This window comes from Typopeltis vanoorti, chromosome 11 (assembly GCF_054136105.1).
Source record: "Typopeltis vanoorti isolate ZY-2024b chromosome 11, IOZ_Tvanoo_1.0, whole genome shotgun sequence".
Classification (NCBI taxonomy): domain Eukaryota; kingdom Metazoa; phylum Arthropoda; class Arachnida; order Uropygi; family Thelyphonidae; genus Typopeltis; species Typopeltis vanoorti.
Genome location: NC_143559.1, coordinates 42,381,622 through 42,405,461, shown reverse-complemented (window position 1 = coordinate 42,405,461; position 23,840 = coordinate 42,381,622). Strand labels below are relative to the sequence as shown.

The 23,840-nt window shown below is 34.7% G+C and overlaps 1 protein-coding gene across 2 annotated transcripts in view; it reads right to left on the bottom strand.

Moving 5' to 3' along the window:
• LOC150101471 (uncharacterized) overlaps nt 1–22,536 on the bottom strand; it is a 243,853-nt gene extending 221,317 nt beyond the window's left edge. For both annotated transcript variants that reach the window (XM_090400096.1, XM_090400094.1), the window contains exon 1: nt 22,259–22,536. The gene's annotated coding sequence lies outside the window, so the exon portion shown is untranslated. The remainder of the gene's footprint in view (nt 1–22,258) is intronic.
• Between the last annotated feature and the right edge of the window lie 1,304 nt (nt 22,537–23,840).

The following is a 23,840-nucleotide window of genomic DNA, read 5'->3' as shown; positions in this document are numbered from 1 at the left end:
AAAGCTTTCATGGAAAAACAAATATTAATGAAGAAAGATTGTTTAATTTGGCTGCACTTCGTCTATGAGGAAGAATATACAGACATGGAAATTTCTTGATGGTATACATTTAACCAAGAAGATCATATCATAATAAAAACATAAGAATATCCAGAATATTCGGAGTTACAGAGGAACAGAGCATCATTTATTTAATTGAGGCTATCCTTATGGTCAAGGTAAACCAATATTTTTCAGTGTGCGTGATTCACCTGAGATACATTAACAAACTAGATAAAACAGAAGGGAGAAGAGAGATTGAATTAAAACAAAAATAGCAAAATATGCAGCCGAAAGAGAATGAAAATACTGAAAACATCTCGCATCATATCAAGGATAGTATAAAAGTATCATAAGAAACCTCAATTAGAATTCATATTAAAACAGAGCGAAAAAGAGGGGTAAAAATATAAGTAATCGGTTTAATAAATTACCTGATATTCATGCTACTCAAAGATACAAATAAAGCAGCGAGAAAATTAGCAAAAAATCAGACACCATAAAGAAAAATTTTGCATGAACAGATTGAAGAAATCCAGAAACTATTTTACGTTAAATAGTCAAAGAACATTACTTTAGGAAATTAAGTGAACAGGTCCATGTATGAAAACAGCAGTAACAGTGAACATATGCCAGCTACTAGAGATGAAATAGCAAACAGGTGGGGAGAGAGAGAGAGAGAGAGAGAGAGAGAGAGAGAGAGAGAGAGAATACTTTAACGAACGCTTAAACTATGATGAACCTGCTGAGATTTCTGAACAAAAAAAAAAAAACTTATCATACCCGTAAGCTAGAAATATTTAAGCCGTTACTAACCGAAGCAAAAGAAAGTACAAAGCAACTTATAAACAACAAAGCACCAGACTATACAAATACATAAACTGGTAACTTTAATTTAACCACAGAAATAGATAAACGGATAAATTTAATATGGAAAAAAATGACGAGCTACCCTCAGAAAGGAAAGCATCACTAATCATACCAATGTATAAAATAGGAAACAAAAATGAATATAAAAATGATACTGTCCACAGGCTGCAAAATTTTATTTAATATTATACTAAAAAGAATTTACTGAAAAAAAAGACAGATGAATATTCAGAAGGATTCCGAAGAAATAAACCCATAATTGATCTGATTTTAACACAAAGACAAATGAACTTGGAATACCTCATAAGATAATTTAAATCAAAATTTGAACCACTCACAGCTGAAGAATGGGATTGGCTAATTCCATTAGCGAATCCTATTCTTCAGGCAAGGAGATGCCTTTCATCCATCCTATTTAATTTAGATTTAGAAAGTATATTAGAGAAACTATAAAAGATAACACAACAGTAATATTGGGATATGTAGATGACATCTGTTTAGATGGAGAAAAATTTGAAGACATTAGAATAACGTTCAGAAAACTTAAACTTCTGCTTAATTAAGATAAAAGAGAATATTTAAAAGTATGTAGAAACAGAAAAAGGGGAAATGGCTGGTTTATTATTGATAACCAGAAATTTAAAAATGCCACTTCTTTCAGATATCTTGGGACATTGATTATTCGAGCTAATAAAATTAGTAACGGAAATAAAAACTGGAATGCCCACTTCCAATGGATTGTATCATTCATTGCATCATCTATTATCTCCCAGAATTCTCTCAAGCAGAGAAATATACAAATCATAAGACTTATTGATTTATATGAATCAGAAACTTAAGAGTAACAGACGTAAAATCCTTGCAGATTTTTGAACGTAAAATCCTTAGAAAAGTGTTTGAACCTGTAAGATAATACAACAGGTGAATGGAGAAAACATCATCAAAAACGACACGAACTCTGATCAGAGCTTGCAGACTGAGATGGCGTGGACATGTGGAAGGAATGGGTGAGGAGAGAATAACTAAACGAGCGTTTACGATGAGGCCTGATGGAAAGTGACCCAGAGGAAGACAACGGCAAGGTTGTCAGGATCTATATGTTCACTGGACATCCACAGATGCCGTATGGTCACTCCGATGCTCAGCGATGTGCCACACCAGGCCTCGCCATGTAGTCTTGTTGTTTGCTTTTCTGGAGACTTCAACTCTCTGAAGATTAGTTGCTCCATACACACACACACACACACACACACACCATCCATCCATCCATCTCATTGATGGTCTACCACTTCCTGTTTTCCCAGGAACTTTGCCTTCTATTATTGTTCTGAGAAGTCCTCCTTCCATCCTTTCAATGTGTCCAAAATATTATAACTTTCTTTTGTTAATATCCTTAAGGAGACTTAAAGTTCTACTGATCTTTTCTAACACCCATTCATTTGTACGCCTTTCAGTATATGATATCTTCAATAGCCTTCTGTAGCACCACATCTCAAAAGTAGATATCCTTTTCTTATCTGACTTCTTTAGGTTCCAAGTCTCACATCCATAAGTCGCTGTTGGAAAAACAACTGCAACCAAAATCCTCAACTTTGTTCCCATGGAGATAGATCCATCCTTCCAGATTTTAGACAAGTCTCTGTTGTTTTAGCCATTCCTAACCTTCTTCTGATGTCTTCTGAACAGCAATTCTTCACATTAATAATGGATCCCAGGTACTCAAACTTGTTGACTTCCTCAATTCTTTTTCCATTAAGGTAAACTTGTCAGGATAACATCCAAAAAGTCTTAGCTGAGATGAGAAACCTGGAATGAGAGAGTTCAAGCAGAAATGAATGGAAGACAACGGTACTCACAGCAAAGAACCTTAGAGGTTCATTAGAAGATGATGATTCTGGGTATCTCAACGAAAGAGTATACCAAACAAAGCCATGTTCTTTAAAATGTTATTCGCAGTGAAAATTTTAGTACATAAGAAGAAATATTGGTATCGGTGATGGGGGGGGGGGAGAGAGAGAGAGAGAGAGAGAGAGAGATGATAGAACGAATACAACATTGCAATAATAAAAAAAACTCAACGATGAACTATTCAAATTATTTGAAATTGTTTGGGCTTTATAATTATAATCTTTATTAACAAAAACATTTGAAATTATATACATTTTTTTCTTTTTTATTATTATAACTGAGAAGCTTTTATTAACAATTTGATTCCAAATGGTGTTAATTTGATCTTGACGGATTATTAATTTGGTATTTAGGATCGCTATTAATATCTGTCGAGTCGTTTCGATTGAACAATTTTGATGGCAAAATTAGGCAAAAACTATATGTACAGTACATATTCCAAAGCGGCTACGGATTCAACGGCTGTGAGTCACTTTCCCCAATACTATTAGGAAAAGTTATCATTTTATGACTGTCAGTAATCATTTTTCTACGTATTCCCTCGATTCTGATTTTTACTACGGAGACAATAGGAGAGATCGCAGTAAGCACACTAGTTATTAAGAATACAGAAAAAGGAGTACTTTTTTTAAAAAAAAAAATTTAAATAAACTTGTATTTTAGCAGCACTTTTTTTCCAGCTCTGCAAATAGACATTAAAAAAAAGTTCTGGAGAAATGTATTTTCTTGAAGCTATGTTTCAAGAAAATACATTTCTTGAAGCATAGCTTCATTCCTTGTTTGTAACTATGATCAGTCTTAACGTAATCTGAAAAGGCATCCCGGAACTTCTATAGTGTGATAAATCTCTTTACACTGACTTACATGGATTATAGAGAATCCGATATTTAGATAAAAAGATGACAATTTTAAAATAGAATTAGCAATGAAGTTACAGCACCGATGCCTTCTTTTTGTTGAATTTCAATTATCATATCGGTTTTCAAAAATAATATTCATAAGTCTTCATGTGTACAGTTTCTGTCACTATTTTTTAGTTCTGTATTTATACAAAACTCGAAAATTAATTCTATATTTACAGTAGCAAAAGATAATTATTTCGAACTTTGCTTCCTTATCTTTATATCATAAATATTGTTGGAATATAATTTCCACGAAACGTATCTCAGTATATTTAGCCAGAAAGTATATGTTTCTTAGGCTTCATGTTCGCCATCATCATTACGTGATAATGCGTTTTGTCTTTCCACCTATTTACGCCTATCTAAAAGGTTGTTGCTATAGTATGTGTCCGTTTAGAACACGAAGGTTCATAAAGGGCATTAACACGTCACATCGAAAGATATTCTGAGAGTAACCCAAACTACATAATCATAATATAATACATGACATAACAAGCTTTTCGAAAATGCAACGACAAGAAAGTGTCGCAAGCAATACTCCATAACAGAGAAGTTGTATTTTTTATAAGTGAACTCTGGGTTGGTGCGTAATTGTAATGATTGAAAAAGAGCCTAAACGGTATTAATTCAGGAATGTACATTAATAGAAATATTATATAAATCCATCCTTATTTCGTAGCTGGATATATATAAAAACTTAGAAAAATTTGAAAATAGATCAGAGATTTTCAACTTTATCTTTCAAATTATATGTTTCATATACCAAAATTCAACCTTCTTAAGTAGCATTTCTATTTCCTGTCTTTAAAATAAAGTTAGCAATCGCTTCAGGAAAAAAAAATAATAAAATTATATTCGTGGTTAGGTTTCTACGGCATATCATGTATATCACCACCTCTCTGGAGCATACGTCTTTTCCTTTTTATCGTTGACCTGTGTTAGCAACAGCCACAAGAAGGGTGTACGCAGTGTTTGGCATCCGCCAAAGATGCTGCCTAGCTTGCTCTTTTCACCTTCCGAACTCAGAATGCATCGATCGGTGAATACGTCCACTTAAAGGAATTTCCATTTCTACAGTGCAAGCTTCTGTTCTCTAATCCTTCTTGCTCGGCTTCTCTTAAACTAAAATTGAATTACAGGACAGGCTACTTTATTTGAGTTCTAGGAAAGATTTCGCTGTTCGATACTATCGCGACAGAAAAACTTATACAAAAATTTCACGCTTTCGATTCCTTTTGGTTCCTAATGATGAACAGGGTTTTCATTCTCGCGGTATAAACAAGGCATTTTAGTAAGGAGGAATCAATATCACAATTCAGTGATTTATTCATTCGATGTATTTGGTATTTCCTAAATGGACATTAATGAAAGAGGGCTAGCTTGATTTAGCACAATTCTTTTAGTATAATATGTTTTGAAAAATCCATAGATTCTATGATGTTTTCTTCTTTTCCCTCTTTTCTTTTGCAACTATTGCCCAGTATAAAGTTAGTCTGGAGCCACTAACTCAAAAGATGACCAGATAATCATAACAAGAACTCTAAATAAACTCCAGAAATCAATATACTCTTTAAGCATAATTGATAAGAAATCTGGAATGTAAATATCAACAAACAAAATAAAAATAATGAATTTTAAGAGACTATCTTTAATCAGAAGTTAAGCTATGGTTGAAAATAAAATTTCAGAACAAATTAACTGTTTCAATTATCTAGGATGTGATATATCATATACAAAAGAAGCTGACATTGATATAAAAATTTCAAACCTCCGATAGATAACAGAAATAATGTTTTCAAAACCTAACCAAGTTCAAAAGCATACAAGAATAATTATAAAGTATGTTGGCAAGACTTTCTCTACCGTACGGAAGTGAAATATGGACAAGGGCTGTACTGCTACTGTATTCCTACCAAGGATAGCAGGCTGTACTCTCTGGGACAAAGAACAAAGCACAGAAATATGTAAAGAACTAAAAAATAGAAAATAACGAAAGAAGTTATCGAACATACTGAAAGAGTAGACAGTTGAAGACTATCCAAAAAGATACTCTGATAGCGCCCAGATGAGCACACCGAAGTCAGTGACGACCGAGGAAAAGATGAGACTGGAATAGGCTGAATGTTATTCCCATTACTACAACATCAGTGACTCTGAAAGTCACCTGTTATAGCAATGTACAAGTGGTTGCCAATGATATTGTTGATAAGGACTAGAAGTACAAAGAAACCAGTGGCGCACCCAAGATTTAATCTTCGGGGGGGGGGGGGGCGAGTTGAGTAGACGATTTACGAATACACACTACGCCTTGCATATGACCTATGACTGAGCATCTGTAGTGATCGCCAATACATGATAAGTAGTATAGAAATAGAAAACACAACATAAATAAAAAAACTGAATTTTAATTAGGAAAAAGATTTTTGGAAAATTTTCTAGTGTTTATTTCCTTTTTCTTTTGGAGGGGCAAGGGCCCTTGCAACCCTCCCTGGGTGCGCCACTGAAAGAAACTAAGATTATGAAGTCAGTATATTGTGGGCAACCACATTGTATCACCATACTAATTAATTGCATGTGTCCTTTAGTCCAGCGCTTCCTAAACTGTGCGCCATGGGTTTTGTTGAGAGGGGGGGGGCGTGAAATAATGAAAACAAATTTAAAATGTTTCAAGACTAAGTAGATTTTTTTTTAATTTTTATTATTTATTATTTCTTTTTTGTTATTTTTTATATTTAATGGAAAAAAATCATACATTGGTGCGGGTTCACAAATTTTGCTTCCTGCGTATTTCGGCGCTTAATGAATATTAGTAAATATATACTTATTCATATAAGTTTCATTTCAAAGCAGAAATCTAAGAATTGCAGTTTCAAATATTTCCCCCGATATTGACTTTTTGTGCAGCAGTATTGAAATACATCCATCACATTAAATTGTTATTAAACTTCTTTTATGTTTTAAATTCTTTCTTTATTACTAATCGTTTTACGTTTCATGTGCTTTACTGCAAATGTACAATAACAATATATCGATCTATATAAAAATATGAGATAATGTGCCATGTCAAATATGTATGTAAGATGCTAAAAATGTAATATTTGCATTTGATTTTTGCAATATTCGCTGTGTATGTTTTGTATTGAATATAAATACAATAAATATTATAATAATATATGTCTATATTACGATTTTTTCGAGGGGGGGGGCGTGAAATATTTTAATTTTTCCAAAGGGGGCCCTGGCATCCAGAAGTTTGGGAAGCACTGCTCTAGTCCATCGCCGTATGAGGGCGGTGGACTCACGTTCAAGTGATAAGCCCTTATGAAGTTCTTTTGTTACACAGACGGAATTCGAGCCCTGTACTTTCAAACCAAAGATTTCTATAGGAGTAAATTAGTATATAACAAATAATATATGTAAACTTGACTTGCTTGAAGGATGAAAGAAATAAATTAGGAAAATCTTCTTACAAACGATTTCACGACTCCTTCGTAGTATTAATATATTATCAATTTTGAAATGCATTTTTTTAATTATTACTTTTTTCATTATAATTTTGTAGGTTCGAATAGGAGAATGCAAGTAAAATTTAATTTAAAAAATACAAACTTTAATGAAATAAATACTGTACACATAAAAATAAAATAAATAGCAAAAATTAATTTAAAATAATAAATAAATCACCACTAAAAATCAGATCCATTTGTCTGGAAATGGTTAAAGATAAGTAAAGTTGTGAAGTGGTAAGAGGGTGAAATTTTAGAAGCGAACTTTTTCAACTACTTAGATTATGACCTAAAACCTGGGGTGAGGTATAGACAGAGCCGTAACTAGGACGGGGAGAGCGGGACACTGGCCCCAAGCGAAGCGGTGTCAGTACAGCATAAACGAAAGTGAAGTTAAAAAGAAAAAAAAAGAAAGAAAAAAATTTTTTACTGTATGTATTAATTGTTGTTAAATGAAAAACAGCATTTTTAAATGGGGGTGCATCTTTATTATTCCACCCCCCGGAATGCAAACATTTGAAGAAAGAATAGATAATTAGCATTTCCGATAGTTATTTATTCTTTTTCTTTTTTCTTTGTCTGATTCCTGCTCACGAAAGGTTGCAAACATATCTGCACCTTAATGGGTTAACATTTTTTTAAGCCTTTATTTTTTACATAATCCAGTTTCCCCTTCTCTGAAGACCAAAACATGAAACTTTTTCAAGCTACTTCAAAACGTTTCTAGCCTAATCTCACACAAGACGATGAAATCCATTTCCCCACCGAGACATCCATAAATATCCATGCCCACGGCCTGCTCGTTGAAGAGTGCGTATATTATTATGTATAAAACTCGTTTCGTATTATGGGGAGAACAGGACATCATTGAGACTGTGACTCCATCCAATCCAATCCAAGAAATTGCCGCCTTAAAACAACTTACGTTGGGATAAGATGTCCCAATGTGAAGAACGGATCAGCCTAGATAGTGTTTTTCTGAAACTTGGATATTTTAAAACTAATCAGACAAGCTAAGTTTTGGAAGACATTTCAGATTCATCTATCAATGAATTTAAAGATGGCTCTAAATAAAGTTTCACATGAATAATTGCTATTAAAAAGGAGGAGAATACTTTACACAACTGAATAACACTGTCGCGATGTTCTGGAAATAGCTACCATCAGAATAAATATATTTTTATTCGTGTTTTCATTGTATGTTTAATATTTTTCAACCAAATAACTCCTCTCAAATATGCTTAAACTATTTTACAGTGTATCATGCTGAGGATTGGATTAGTATGGTTGTAATCTTTGCCAAAGGAATCAAGTCTTTGAGACCAATATATTATATCTGTCAACACACCTTCAGATGAAAAGCCCTTAAAAAGGTCTTCGCGTCGAGATATTTGTCCAACCACGTAGTCCAAAGCAAGCAACAATGTGGGGAAGTGGCCATCAAAACATCGCTCTAAAAACAAACAACAAAACTGCCAGGTTTTCGATTTAAATACTTAAATCACCAAAGGATTCTTCAAACAGACTGATCTCCAGCTCGACTGGTAATAAATCGATATAATATATGCATCTTGGATAGAAATAAAATAACAAAATACATCTTTGGAATTCGCTGGTGATAACATGGACCCTTTGTCTACGCGTGCATAGAAATATTTTTTAAGCTAAGCTTCTGCATTTCTTAAGGTGCCGAGGATAATTTCCTCTCACGAAAATCAACGAATACTTTGACGATCGCATCTTGGAAACCACGATTCACAGAACCTGCCAATCTCAGATATACAGAAAGCGTGAAAGACGTGCAGCACGTTGTGTGACGTAATAATTAATTAAACGTGCAATATAAACGCGGTACAAAAGGCCGATAATTTCCAGCTTGTTAATATAAACCCACATAGTGAGTTGCCAAAGGAAATCACAGAAGCCTGCATACGGGTAGATCATGAAACAAAAAACCTTGAGGCACCGTTTCCCCTTGAAGAAATATTCACGCATGTTTAAAGTACTAACTTCTCTGGTTTTGTGAGGGGAGGAGGTAGCAGGAGAACTGCTCTGTGTGTGTGTGTGTGTGTGTGTGTGTGTGTAACTTGGCCTTGCCACCTACTGATATCACACCTGTTTATTGTTCTTTTTTAAAACTATGGCATATACATGCCACTTAGTATTGCTACACGTTTCAGCTGTTTCTAATGGGGGGGGGGGGGCAGTGGGAGAGAAAAAAAAGAGAAGATAGGGCGTACGAAGAAAGAAGTCAACGGAAATTGGTCTAGTATCCACCCCTCTAGGGTGGAAAAGCATCCAAAGTTCGTAGAAGTAAAAGTATGCGATACTGTTTTTCCTGGCCACCCTCTTCATTACCTTCCAAAAGGTCACGGTGGTTGTATGCATGCAGTATATGTGCGCGCGCTTGCGTTAAAGGGAAATTAATCCGAAATAGTAACAATTAAACACAAACGCACGTACGCCTATAGGGTGCAACATAGGTGGTTGCATATAAAAGAACATTACACAAAAGTCGCAGGTGGTTTCTGCGTTAATGAGATATGCAAGTTGCTTTTGGCGGCTGTGCTGAAAATTCCCCAAGTTCTTTTTCTTTGCAAATAATAACTGGAAAGCATTGGCTCGAAAAAACAGGAAAAAACGTATTTCTATTCCCTCAACTCTTTTGACATGATTTTCTCCTGTTTTTTCCAGTTAAATACTAAATCAATGGGCTTCAAGCATATTTCATCTCCGGAATTCTCCGATTTTCCACAATGGACAGAATAAACTGCGTTTAGCATTATAGAACATCTCGACTGTTCATCTGAAACACATACCTCACAAAATTTTAGATTCATACTGCGAGTGACCTTACAGAAACATGGCGAACTCTACGCTACCCAATAATTCATACTTTTCTAGAGGTAATTATCATGTGATTTATGTTTTTGTTAGCAACACTCTCTAGAGCATTAAACCTGTAATCGACTATATATATAATACATATCCTAACATAATACGCATTTAGTCTTCCTTTGCGAGGATAGGTGTCAAGGGAGATAACGAGATTACTTTCTGCCACCGCTGCCTTCTCCCCCCCCCCACGATCCAATGGCAAGTAAACAGAAGATGAGCCATGACAAAATGGAAACGTTGCATTAGTACAATGTAGTTTATGCAGCTCTCACGTAAAACTATTATTTTGCACAAACCAAAACAGAAATGTTACGATCAATGCTGTGCCCTTTACGTACACGCGCGCGAGCACACACACACGTTCCTCATTGATCACTACAAAATCTCTCTCTTGTGCCATTCTCCAGGGTTCTATGACTGAAAGAGCTGCCTCAGTTTTAATATATTTCATCCATCTTTCTTTTCTTCTTCTTCTTTGTCGAGTTCCTTGGGTCTTCAGCATTTTCTCGGCATTATTTTCTCCCAGCGTTGCCTAATAACTCAAAACAAAATACACATATATTAACGAAACGTAAATAATCTGTTAATGGACAGAAATTATTCGATTTTTGCATTCTAGAAGAATGTCCCCGTAGACAATGCGCACAAATTACTCTAATTAACTAATTGTCACACCCAATTAACGTAATTACTGGTACAAAGATATCATTAAATGTTTTTCAGAAAATTCGCAGCGCGTCTTTGTACTTTGAATGGGTGAACTAGGCAGCTTGTATTGGAGAAAATCCATAGGACTTCCACAGGAATGTCTGAAACAAATGCAATTTACGTGTTTCTGATAAATGATCCGTTTATTAGCTTAATTACTATGAGGAAGTCGGTAGATGCAAAAATAGGCATAGGAAACGCATAGATAAAACTTAACTGATAAGTGATGAATAGTTATGGTATTGATAATCCCTTTATAGGACTCTATAGTGTTCAATTTAGCATTGTTTACAATAGTGGTTGTAAATAATATATATTGCAGTGTGAATAATTTAAAGCAAACAGAATAAAAAATCTGATACTGGTCAATTCATAATGTTTAGGAAGTCGTGAGATTCATTCTAATATAATTATGTTGAAACAAAGGCTTGAACTTTGAAATTACAAAACATTATAATTGGCTTCCTACTGTGGATTGATGATACTGATGGATGTTACAGTACATTATTAAACATTGTACTTGACTGCAACCATTACAGTTTTAGTTCGCTCTTAAGATGACCATGAAACCCAGTTGAAAATTATGCACTAAATAATATTATTTAATGCATAATATTTGAGATGAAAACCAATATGGATCGTCTCTCTACCAGTGGCAGCTCGTGGCTTGAAATCGTCGGGGGTGCTGCAACTTTCGAAATATACATACACACTGTAAGTTGTACACGTGTTTGGATAAAATATCAAAATTATGGTAAAAATTTTAAAAAAATAATTAAACATGGAAAAATATTGTTTATTATCGATAAAATTATACAGTTTGGTATAATTCAAAATTACTTAAAAATAAAATACATTCCTTTAATTGTAATTAAAGGAATGGATTTACAATTTTTGGACATTACAATTAAATTCTTTAATTGTAATGTCCAAATATTTAAAGAGACGGAGTAAACACGATAAGCACTACGAACACTCTACTACTGGCGCAAACTGCATAAACAACAGTGGAACTGCGCGACGGACAGTGCCGCATTACGCTAATAGCTCGCATCTCACTACGACGTGCATATACTTGCGCGCGTAGCAAATGCACGCAATATGACACTGTGGTAAACATATTGCTGGTGTCCTTCGCCTTCCTAAGTGCTACAAGATGGATTTTTATTATTTTTTATACAAAAATAAGAGAATTGTATAGGATTCTTGATGATAAAATTAAATATTACAAGCAAAGATAAATAAATTAATAAATATATATCGAGAAAAATTGAGGGCGTTGCAGTTACGTAGTGCCTATGCACGAGCCGTCCCTGCTCTCTACATATACTGTCTCATAAATCCGAAATGTACCCAACCTTGGAATACTGCTCGCACATTTGTAGTGGTGACAGAATTTTCTTAAGATTGCTTCATGATATTCAGAGAAAATCTGATTAACCGATGACCCTCCCGTCCTCTCTCTCCCTCTCTCATAGATTCGCTCCATTTTGTCACACACGTTCTGTTTCTGCTTCATGTCTCTCTTCTAGATGTGTGGTCAACATTCTACAGAACTGGTCGCCTTCATTTCTTCGCTTTCTTCAAAGACTGTAAGAAATGAGCAGCTACTGGTCAACATCCACTTATTGTTCAGCTTCAAATCGACCGTATACCAGCTTCTATTATCCCTCGTTAATTCCATTTACCTCTGTTGACTGAACAGCCTTCTCTCACTCTGTCTTTTCCGAATACAACCTTCAGCTGTTCAAAACGCACGCGAACAGATGCTTTCTTTCTCCTAAACATCTTTGCCCACAAATGGTACTAATGTGACGTTTTGAAACCTTCAAATATGTGGATCTGATTATATATATATATATATATATATATATATATATATATATATATTTATATTAAATGTGTGCGTTTGTTTGATGATGAAGACAAATGTGAAACAATGCTTTTAAGTTTCCATGGCGATAGATTCAGTTTGCCCATGTGAAGTCTTCCTTTTCCGAAGTTTGGCAATTGTTAATTCCTTTATCACAAAAAAATTCTAATGTTAATCATACACATGGAACCTACTGAAGCAGGAGAAATTCACAGGAATTTCCTCAAATAGTTTAAAAGTCATAACCAATCTATAAAAATCGCAGTTAAATAATCGCTATGAATAATTACAGATGAGATTAATCTATTGACCTGCTCTCTGAAAGAGTTAAATAACAAATAACCAGGAAACGCCTAAAAAGGATTACTTGTGTATTCTATCTTTAACTCTGCATTTAGCCTTACGAAAGCTTTTTAAACTTTTCTGTACTTTCGTTCAGATAATTGACAATGAAAAACAATGGAACTGTCAAGAAATTGGACAAACAAATGCCATTATTTTCTATACAAATCCAATCAAACGTTAGTACTGTAGGTAAGTAGGCTAATAATTAGATAATCCAGTAATCCTTCTAGTCTAAGAGGTTAGTATTCTTAGACTAGAAGATTAAAAACCAAACATGGACTTCTTTCAAGCTATTTCAAACATCGAATAAGCAAACTGATGGTCTCACACACAGAGTGACAAAAATCATCTACAACCCAAAGACATTCAAACATACCGACATTCCACAGTCAGATTCGAACTCGTGATCTGCTGGCTAAAGAGTAGAAAGCTCTGTTCACTCGGACCATCAAACAACTTCGGAGTACATTCGGATTCCAGCTTATACTACTCACAAAAAATTTCCATTCCATTATACAAAGCCATATGAGAAGTTCAAGAACCCAAAACTGTATTTCTTTTGGGTTCAATCAACTCTGCGGTATGAACAAGTAAGCATGAATGGTGCGCCATTTGTTGTCCTTAACCGGATAATTATTGAACAACAACAAAACAAAACATAAACCTAAAAATGTTTTCTCTTTTTAGATTTCTCTTCTTGGGCTGATTCAAGTCTAGCTTATCCTGGCAAAAACGTAAGCCTTCAAAAAACACTTTTATCCACTTTCTCCAAAAAGGACATTTCGGCTCATCGATGATCCTTCTCAGATCACACATTCGCTCCAAACACTGTTTCACATTTTTTTTTTTAAATGGTTACCACCCACGAAAGGTTATTACTAAACCTATAATACATGTCTACAGTGGGTGGGCAAGGATATTCTACCCCCCCCCATTCTTGTCAATTTTATATATATAGTTTTGCAATTTTTTATTCATTTTTACATAGTCCGGAAACCCTGTTCTAGAAACCAAACGTGTTTCAGGCCTCTAATAAGCAGGAAAGTGGTCTCACATCGGGTGATGAAATTGATCTTCCACCTAAAGACAATCACAAACATCCATGCCTACGGCGGGATTCGAAACCGCGACCAGTTGATTAGAGGTACGCTAACCAGGCCGGCAAATCATCTGTATAACATACGATCTATTTCTAATTAATGCTGTTTCTAAGTAATTTCATGGAGACACTGGTCTTCAGAACTTTTCTCTACTTTCCGTTAAGCTTGTTAAAAGACGAGTAACTATGAATCAAGGTCCACGCAGTACAGTCTTACTTCGAAATTAACGAATCGACTTCTCATCCTCTACTTTGTTTCTATTCTTCCACCTGTGTTCTTTGGAGTAGTCTTCCTCACGCGGTTTCCCCAAGGACTGCCACGTCTACATTTAGAGAAGCGCGCCAATAGATTTCTTCTTCTTTCTCCTCTCTATCCCGAAACACACACACACAGCACAGCACAGCACCGGATACACCACAGATTTTGCTACTCGTGTGTTTGGCGTTTACATAGAGGAGGAATGACAGGGCAAAGGAACTGAGTCTAAAAGCTAGTATATTACGGTAATGCCAAGTAAGGTACTGAGAGAAAATATACTGTATAGATCATTATGTGTGTAACATATTTATGCTATGCATTGTTATGCAGAAAGGATAAGCGAAGGATACACCAAAAATAAAAAAAACACTTACACACGCACCTCATTCTCCGACAATATTAATTCTGCATACCGACATAAAGACTTCTACATTTTTCTTTCATTAAGAAAAAATAAAAATCATTTATGATGGACGTAGGGCCTCCGTACTTTAGCGGAGAAGATGCCACCATGTTCTTGATTGGAAGGATCTGGATTCGAATCTCTTTATAGGATTTTTCAAGCAAGTTAGGAGTCTTACAGAAGTGAACGTTTTTTTTTTTTTCCCTTCAGGAAAACTTTTTTTTTTTTATAATGCACAACATGTAAACTTGCCAGTGAACAGAGTATGAGAATAAGTTCTATCCATCCTACTCATTATTTAAAGTAGTCTAGAAATAAACATAAACCTAGTACATTTATTTAAAAAAAAAATAGAACTGACTCTTAAATGAAATTCATTTTTTGTTGTTGTTATTGTCTTTTATTTTTCAAAGTCTCTTTCTTATGACGCAATCTGTGCGTGGGAGTCTAATGCACGTTCTTGGGGGTTAGTTGATTGACAAAATGAACATGAAAGAGTACAGCATTTGCTCCAGAACCATACCTAAACTGCTCTCGAATAATTACGTTCAATAAATTACAGTACGACTATTTTCAACATGCGAAATTGTCACTGAAAATAGAAACAGTGAAAATATGAATTCCGTTGTCAATTGAGAAGCTATAGGATAAATAAGGCATTTTGGCTATTTAAGTATTTTAGCGAATATGGCAAATTAAAGACAGAAAGAAATAATAGGATCAGTAACGGTGGTGTGGTGGGGAACTGCATAATGTAGTTTCCCACTAGGTTTCAGACGAATAAACTTTATCTGCAATAAGAGAGAAATTAGCCAAAACACTTAAACTAGCATACAAGACAGAGTTCAAACTAATTTTAGCCTACGGAGTTGAAAATTAGGAAACTGTCTACGTGTCCTAACGGTATTTTTTCAAAAATAAGTTTTAAAAATTAGAAACCTCAGTTACAATGAACTATTATAGTTCGTTTTTGCTAGCTATTGCCAAAAAACAGCCGCCGTTTTTGCTTAAATATAAACGACGCCAGAAAAAAAGAAAAAAATGTCTAAATAATTCTTTCAGTGTTTTTTGAAGAGTGATACATGCCTATCTAGTTTTGTACCCCTAAAAATACCCCCCCCCCTTTTTTTTTTTTTTTTTTTTTTACAAAAATGCTAAAAAATAGTTCAAAACCACAAACAACCAAATATAAAAAGAAAGCGAACAAAAAGGATTTCAGAATCGAACTATTATTGATGGTACAATGGAATTCGAAGGTATTACTATGGAAACGATGTGTCATCTAAACACGTGATCACCATTGTTGCTATTCGCGACACTGAACAGCAATAAATGATCAAATGTTAACAACAATACCAAATACTTTTCAATTATAGTTGCTGCGGCTTTCGATGTATTTTTGATGAACCTGAACGATCGCAGTAAATTAGAACTATCACATAAAGCAATAGAAGTAGCAAGAGATGTTTACATGTGTGCAACGACAGCAGGTCATTGACGGGTGGAAAGGACACACTTTAAACCTTTCTTTTAAACTATTACCAGATACTCCAAACTGTTCCGTATAAGAAAAAGGGGTGACGAGTGGGTTTCCAAGAATCATTTTATTTCTGTTAGTCGCGTGACGTTGTACAGAGCGCCTATGCCAAATAGTTTTTCTCTTTCCACTTAACGATTCTTCCAGAGAACTCTACAAAAGAGAATCTAAATTTATAAGAGTACGTCATATAATTTGCAGGTAATGTCGCTCTTTGGAATCACGCATTCAGGTCATCTGACTACACTTAGAGTGCTGTTTAGGTGAATTATATTGTTAAAGGGTCTTCACTAGGAAGCAAATCAATGTGTGCGTTCTCATTTCGAGAAGAATTCATAAAAACGTATCTAAGAGTCCCGATTAGACTTTTGGAACAGCTAGAAGATGGAGAATTTGGAACGAGATGATTAGTTGTCGCGATCCCCTAAGAACAGCCTTGAATTGAATGCAAGAGAGCGAGAGTTAAATATCTTTTTTAAAAAAATTTAATAGAGAATTGATGAGCGAAAGATAGAGATGATTCTTGTCAAATCCATTTATTTTTTCCGAACCAAAGAAAAAGCTCTATGTAGTATGTCTCGTAATGGAGAAGTTTAATTACACTTATCTTGACAATATTAAAGAAGTTCGCAGAAACAAACTACAGGAACCTTATTTCTCGGCAGAAAATAATGTCGAAACAAATGTTGAAAACTTAAAACCGTAGTGGTTCGATGGAAAAAGCACAAGACGGCAAATCAGAGTCATAGGTCGTATTTGCAATTGAGGAAAAAAAAAAAAAAAAACAGAAAAAAGAAACGGGAAACTATGAAGTCATTGGATTAGCTGTTCCTTAATGGGGTTAATCATCCATTAAGACAGCAGCTTAAAAAAAACAACTATTCCATGCTAGAAATAGAAGTAATGTGCTATTAGATTACATTGATCTTAAAAATTAACTAAAGTTAAAAAAAAAAGCACTGACTGCATTGTTTTCTATACTGATGTCCTTCAAACTGTATACAGAAATAAAAATTTTAAATAAAATCAATAAAAAAAATAAGGCCTACGATTATATATGAACTCTTATTTAATCCAAAACAACCCACACGCGGCAACAAAATAGTGATTCGCATTCTGTTTTCTCATGTTTCAGTACAAACCAGAGATTTCTATAAAGCAATAATGTATTCATAATGATCACCAGCGTATTTAGGATACGTTCGTATATTTACGATGACATTCATTAAATTGAGAAACGAGGGGCATTTATGAAAGTTCATCCCGTAGGCTTTGCATCATTTTCCCTGTTTGTATTTCTCGTTGTTTGGATATCAACATTCTTTTCTACGAAGCTAATGGAACTTGAGCAATGTTGTGTCTTTATAAGTGATTCGTCTGCGTAATTTTAATATCCCAACCGTTTACATCCATTAATTAATTCGTCTTTTTATCCGAACAGACTATTTATCTAACCATCACAGGTTTCTATTAGAATACATCCTCGATAAATGAAAATGGAGGAATTATATTTGATAGCTTGCTGTTTACATCGATCGCTGGTATTGGTGACGAGTTAAAATGGGGAGAGGAAGGAAACATAAATAAAAAAAAAACGGAAAACAAAGATAAAATGAGCATTTCCAATATTTCGAGATATCTGGAAAATCAAATAGTGTAGCAACGAAGGTTTAGTCCACATTCTACGTGTCTAGTGAAGCATGAGACCAGAAGAAAATCCAGTTAACTATAAAACCAAAAGGTGACTAAACAGCATAATCAATCCTACTTTATTACGGATAATTATAGCAAGGCAATTAGCGAATCTAAGTTTCGACACAGAATGCAACAAAACCACTCCTTCCCATGGGAACTCAATCAAGACCAGTTCCAATACTTCCTACAACTTCGATTGCATACAATTAAAACAAAACACATTTCTGCACGCACACAAATCACAATTACACCATCTTAACTCTTTATAATTACTGTAATTCTTTATACACTACTTTCCAAAACTATCTTTACGCTCTTTGATCGTAAAGTTAAATATGTCGTCATCAAAATGCCCGGATGCGAGTGCCACAGGCTAATAATTTCGTCCGTACTCTGTTCAAGGTTAAGTAGGGTAGTCGGGACAAAGTAATTTAGCGCCGCTACCGTCCACTAGATGCGAACTGACACACACAAAGTGTATGTGTTTTCAGTATGTACTCAATTGACTTTGCTGGCTACATTAAGCTTTAAGCCCATCATTAGGTTTGGATGGTTACCCACTTAAATACTCCCTCCCTCTCCCCCCCACGGTCATCCTGCAACCCCGTAAATGAACGATGATTATAAAAAAAAAAAAACTTCCAAGAGATGCTTGAACACATTTGTCGCCAGACCCTCACAACGTTGTAATTTTAGAAGTCTCAGTTCCTTTATACCGTCGTGGTCTACCCTCACTCTAAAATACTTAAGTTCCCTAGAGTGAGATACTTTTCTTCACTCCGTTTATTTTTTTTTTTTTTCTTATTACGAAACGAGACGTGTGGGTACCTCTCTACTAAGAAGCCATTAAAGCCACAATGTCCACAATTTTGCAAAATTATAAAGAGAATAAAAAGGACAATTTAACAGATTTCGATTTTTGTTAACAACGTGAATAACTATTGCTTATTTTTAATATTTAATTACCAAATCAACACTGAAGTCTCTGTGTTTGTAATGCATGTTCTAGGAACACAAAATTGACCTAAATTCCAAAAGGCAAATGATCTATCTCACCCGAAACGCTATGCAGATACAAGAACTACGACTTCTGCTATGGTAGGATTAAGACCTAATCTTGGATTGAATAAAAATATTTCAATCTTCGTATGATTAGTTCAGGTCTAAATGATGACAAACGTGTTTTATTCCTAATGAGTCATCACCGAAATCTAATAGCTGTTCTAACAACTGATGATTAGTTCTAACATTTGTCTTTGCAACTGCTTAAATTCTAGGAATATTAGAATTTTTTTATGTTAATCGCAACCACGAATGTTGTAAACCTATAGTATATTAGCATCGTGGGTGGGCTGAGGGCAAGATAATCCGGAAACCTTGCTCTAAAGACCAAACATGATGCGGTTTTTTTTTCCCAAAGCCACTTAAGGTTTCACAGCAGGAGATGAAAATCGCTGAGTTAGAGCAATTTTTTTTTCAATCTGCGGGTGGCGAATCATTAGCAGGTCGTGAAATCAATTTAGTGGGTTGCGAGTGGCATTTTTTTTTTTTTAATGAACTAGAATAGAAAATAGATCTCACAGATTTCGCAGCTTTAAAATCAGATGTGTTTTGTCCAAATGTTCATATCCAATTATAAAACTCATAAGGATGCTACGCTTACGAAAATTGTGTTTGCACTCGCTCTGGCTACGATATATTCTCAATATTGATGCAATGTATGGAAGAGAGTATCATTAGCGAAGACAGCTTGAGCAAAACTGATATTTTTATATGTCAACTTATCTGTCTCAACCTTTTCCTCGCTGCTTTCCAAAAGAGAATCTGTGAAACGTTAAAAGAAAATGATTGTATAATTATGAAAGATCCATTTGTTCTTCAAGACTCTGAATCAATAATTGAGTTACACTTGGTGTCTGAAGAAGAAAATCATCACAAAACTTTATTATTATTTCGGATTAAGATTAAAGAAGAATTTCCATTGCTCAGTAAAAATGTATTGAGATTATTACCATTCCCAACCTATTTGTATGGACTAGGATTTTCAAACTTGAACGGATTGAACAAGCAAAAACTATGATCGTGCATCATGTTATTACAGAGAGTATAATGACCAACGAATGCGAGTGCTAGACCATCCCTAACAGACAGTGGAAAGAAGTTGTGGAAATGGATTACTACGGACGAAGTATAAGAGCCAACCGCATGGATCGTCTGAGGAATGCATACATTCGAACAAAGATGGAAGTAGAATAGCGTCTTATGGAGAAGATAGAGGCACGTGCTTTGAAATGGTATGTACACGTCCAGAGAATGCGACATGAATGATGGCCATTGAGAATTATGAACTGTTCGCCCCCCTTGAAAGGAGAAAAAGATCAAGGGCTACACGGAAAGGGACCATTGGGAAAGCGATGGAGAACAGAGGCTTACGGGATGAGGACTGGAGGAATTGTACAGGGTGGAATCTGAGAACAAATAGCTGCTGACAAGTGGAGTAGCACGAAAGAAGAAGAACCGATTGAACACATTGTAATCGCGTGTTTCAGATCGGAATGAAGCATATCGAACGCCCTAAATAAAATATTCTCTAATTTCTGTTTTTTTATTGTTTGAATTTTTTCTGTTGTATTTTGTATGTTTTATGTTAACATACTCATATTTGATAGTAACTTATTATTACGTTTCTGTTTTTACTTTATTATATGTAGTAAGGGCCAGTATAGTTTCTCAAAATTTCAATTCAGTATTACACACACACACACACACACACACACACACACATATGGTGTGTGCGTGTGTGTTGGGTCTCGATGTAAAATATATTTCTTATGGTTGGTTGCAGCCAGAAACGTTCGAAAACCACTGGTTTACGAGCACAGATACAATCCAGTCAGTCGAAGCGACGCCTGTAACTATTCAGTCACTGAATATAATCAATTATATATTATATAATTGATTATATATAATATTATATTATATATAATCAATTATATATAATAATTACTTTTTAGCAAAAAGTAATTAATTCTACCAATTCTACACGCTAAACTGGCAAATGGTAATGGTTTTAACTATTTGTTTTAACTGATAATCAGATGCTATCTCTGTTACAATCATTCTGGAAAATATCTACTAGTTATAAAGATGCATGGATTGACAGGGTTTTATATTCTCTGTACCACCTCAAGAAACCAGAAGAAACAACAAACCGACAGAATATAATAAACTGGTCTCGTGCCAAAGCAGTAATATACGCAACCAACAAATTAATTTTAATAATTTTTTTCAGTGGAATATTTAGATTATTTCTAAAATTTTATTTCTAATATTAGAAAAGTTATTTCTATTAGTAGAATAACTTTTCTATCATATGATTAGTCTTTTAATTTATAATCAAAATTTTACCAGAAGTAAATTTAAGCTCTTCCGTGGTGATATGTGCTATTTTTCGGTACTTGGTTTCCTTATTTAGAAATAATAATTATACTTTAGGGAGTCATCCTTAAATGTCGCACTTTCAGAGGAGGTGAGTTGGAGAACACATGATCCTCTGTGACAGGGAGGAAGGGATTATCTCTGGAATGGCATTACGCCTCGAAGAAGTCGAAGAATTTTGTTAGAAAAAATGTGAAATATTTCACAGGATACAGAGCCATGGCATTTTAAAAATAAGTTTCAACAAATTCTGGAACAAACAAAACAATCCGGTCATGGATTTATTCTTCGAATTTCGACATATCGTACCGTAGTATAATGCGTTACAAAAATTGAAATAAATTTATTTTCAATTTATTACTTAAAAAATTTCAAATTGAAAAGTGTAAAAAAAAACTATTAATTAGATGTGAATACTTTTTAGTGTAATTTATTGTTTAAAACAATACAAATACTTCAGACCTTTCATAATTTGGTTTTAACAGCAGTTGCTTAAAACCTACGCGTAAATATGCTTTAAACTATCGTAGAAACAGATTATTAACTTTTAATTTATCTGCAGAAATTAGACTGCTATAATTTTTTTTAAAAGGTAGATTAACAGGATAAAACAATGAAAGAACAAATATTAAATAATCTATATTATCAGAGCAGACAAACACGCCATTCTAGCACCCAGTAACAGAATACAATATGCAAATAAAACCTGTCTGATGTTTTCGTGTTATAAAAGTCTACAATACAAACTATATAATAATGTAAACAGTATCGTACTAACCTTTGCTGCGACAATGTGCTTCCATCTGTTCACAGAACGAAGAACCTTCGATTAGATTCTGAAGTGATTTCGCATTTATAATTCAGACGATTGTTAAGATTTCTATTTCCTCTTGTCACACACAAAAAAAGTCAGTACCGAAATAACTTACTAGAACTTCCTTTCAACCATTATTATTTATTATAGAGTTTTTTCTTCCTTTTTTTTAATAAGTCTGAATTTAACAGTACCGACCGGGAGAAAAACTTTACACAAACCGTTCTTCAGATGTCTTCCAAGCAAATGGAATGTTTACGCTCTATTAGTAGCAAATAAAAATCTCCTTTCACGAGTGCGACTACTGCAACGTGTTCGTAACCAAACATTCTATACGTTTACGACTTAACATATCTTAGAAGTATCAGAATTAAATTAAACTGCACGAAGCAACGTTACATTCTAAACATACGAAAATACCAAACGTATGGATACGTAGATAATGGCCAACCTTCGTATCGACCTGTTTACTTACTAAGCGAGCCATTCCCAAGTGTGATTTTGTTGCTATGTGGATTACTTTAAAAGCTTTCATACTACACATGAAATATAGTTGTACTGCGCACAGTTGACTGAATGTTTAAAGAAGATTAAAGAGTATCTACAATGTATAGAGGTTCCAATTTCTTAGATTGATATTTATTAAGAAGAAGGGGGGGGGGGGGAAGGAGGATGAAGCGAACTAGGTTAGAGAGTAGCTACAGCAAGCTGTGGATTGCTTTCGACTGTAGCTCGTAGTTAATTGCATAGATTCTGGGATGCTATGAAGTGAAAGAGGCAACTGCCCCTCCAGATGCTGGTCGATAGGTGGCACAAGATTCCTCTGCAGACCTCTACCACCGAACTAATTGTCTGGAAGTCTGGGAGCTACCTAATCACACGCGGAACACCCACACAAACCCGCTGCGTCTTGCATGAAGTCCTTAATATGAGAACTACCTAACGCACTGTTCTAAGCTAAATAGAAAAGTTACGAGGAAGTGAATCATGAAAGAGAGATAACAGTTATTTAAAGTTAACAGTAAAGTGTTCGCTCTATTTGATTTTTAAATTATTTTTATGACCCTAGGATAAGGTTACTTTTATTAGACAGCTACAAGATTGCAATGAAAACTTTATAAAAAATCTCAAACAAAAAAAAAAAAAAACACCTGTCAATATATATTTGGTATCAACATTTTTTTTTCCATCTTGCGTTAGTTTAGTTGAAATACACGAGCCCAGATATACTTGTAAAAGTAACGGACAGCTGAACAGATATAAATTTGTTAGAAATGATGAATTAATACATTCCCCCCTCCCCTCCAGAAGGCATCAGCTGTCATCGATCAAGCTTGGTTATAGTCCACTGCATGTGACCAGTACGTCGTATAATGAGTTGCGTTTTGAAAGCAAGCAGACAATGTAGACACATGAAAGATGTATGAAGCGGGGGGGGGGGGGCAATTTCTGCCATGGTTTCTGTTCGACTGTCCCCACTATTAAGAGATGTACCAGATCGTTGGACTATCCATGAGTATAACCATATGTGCTGATATGTAGCTAC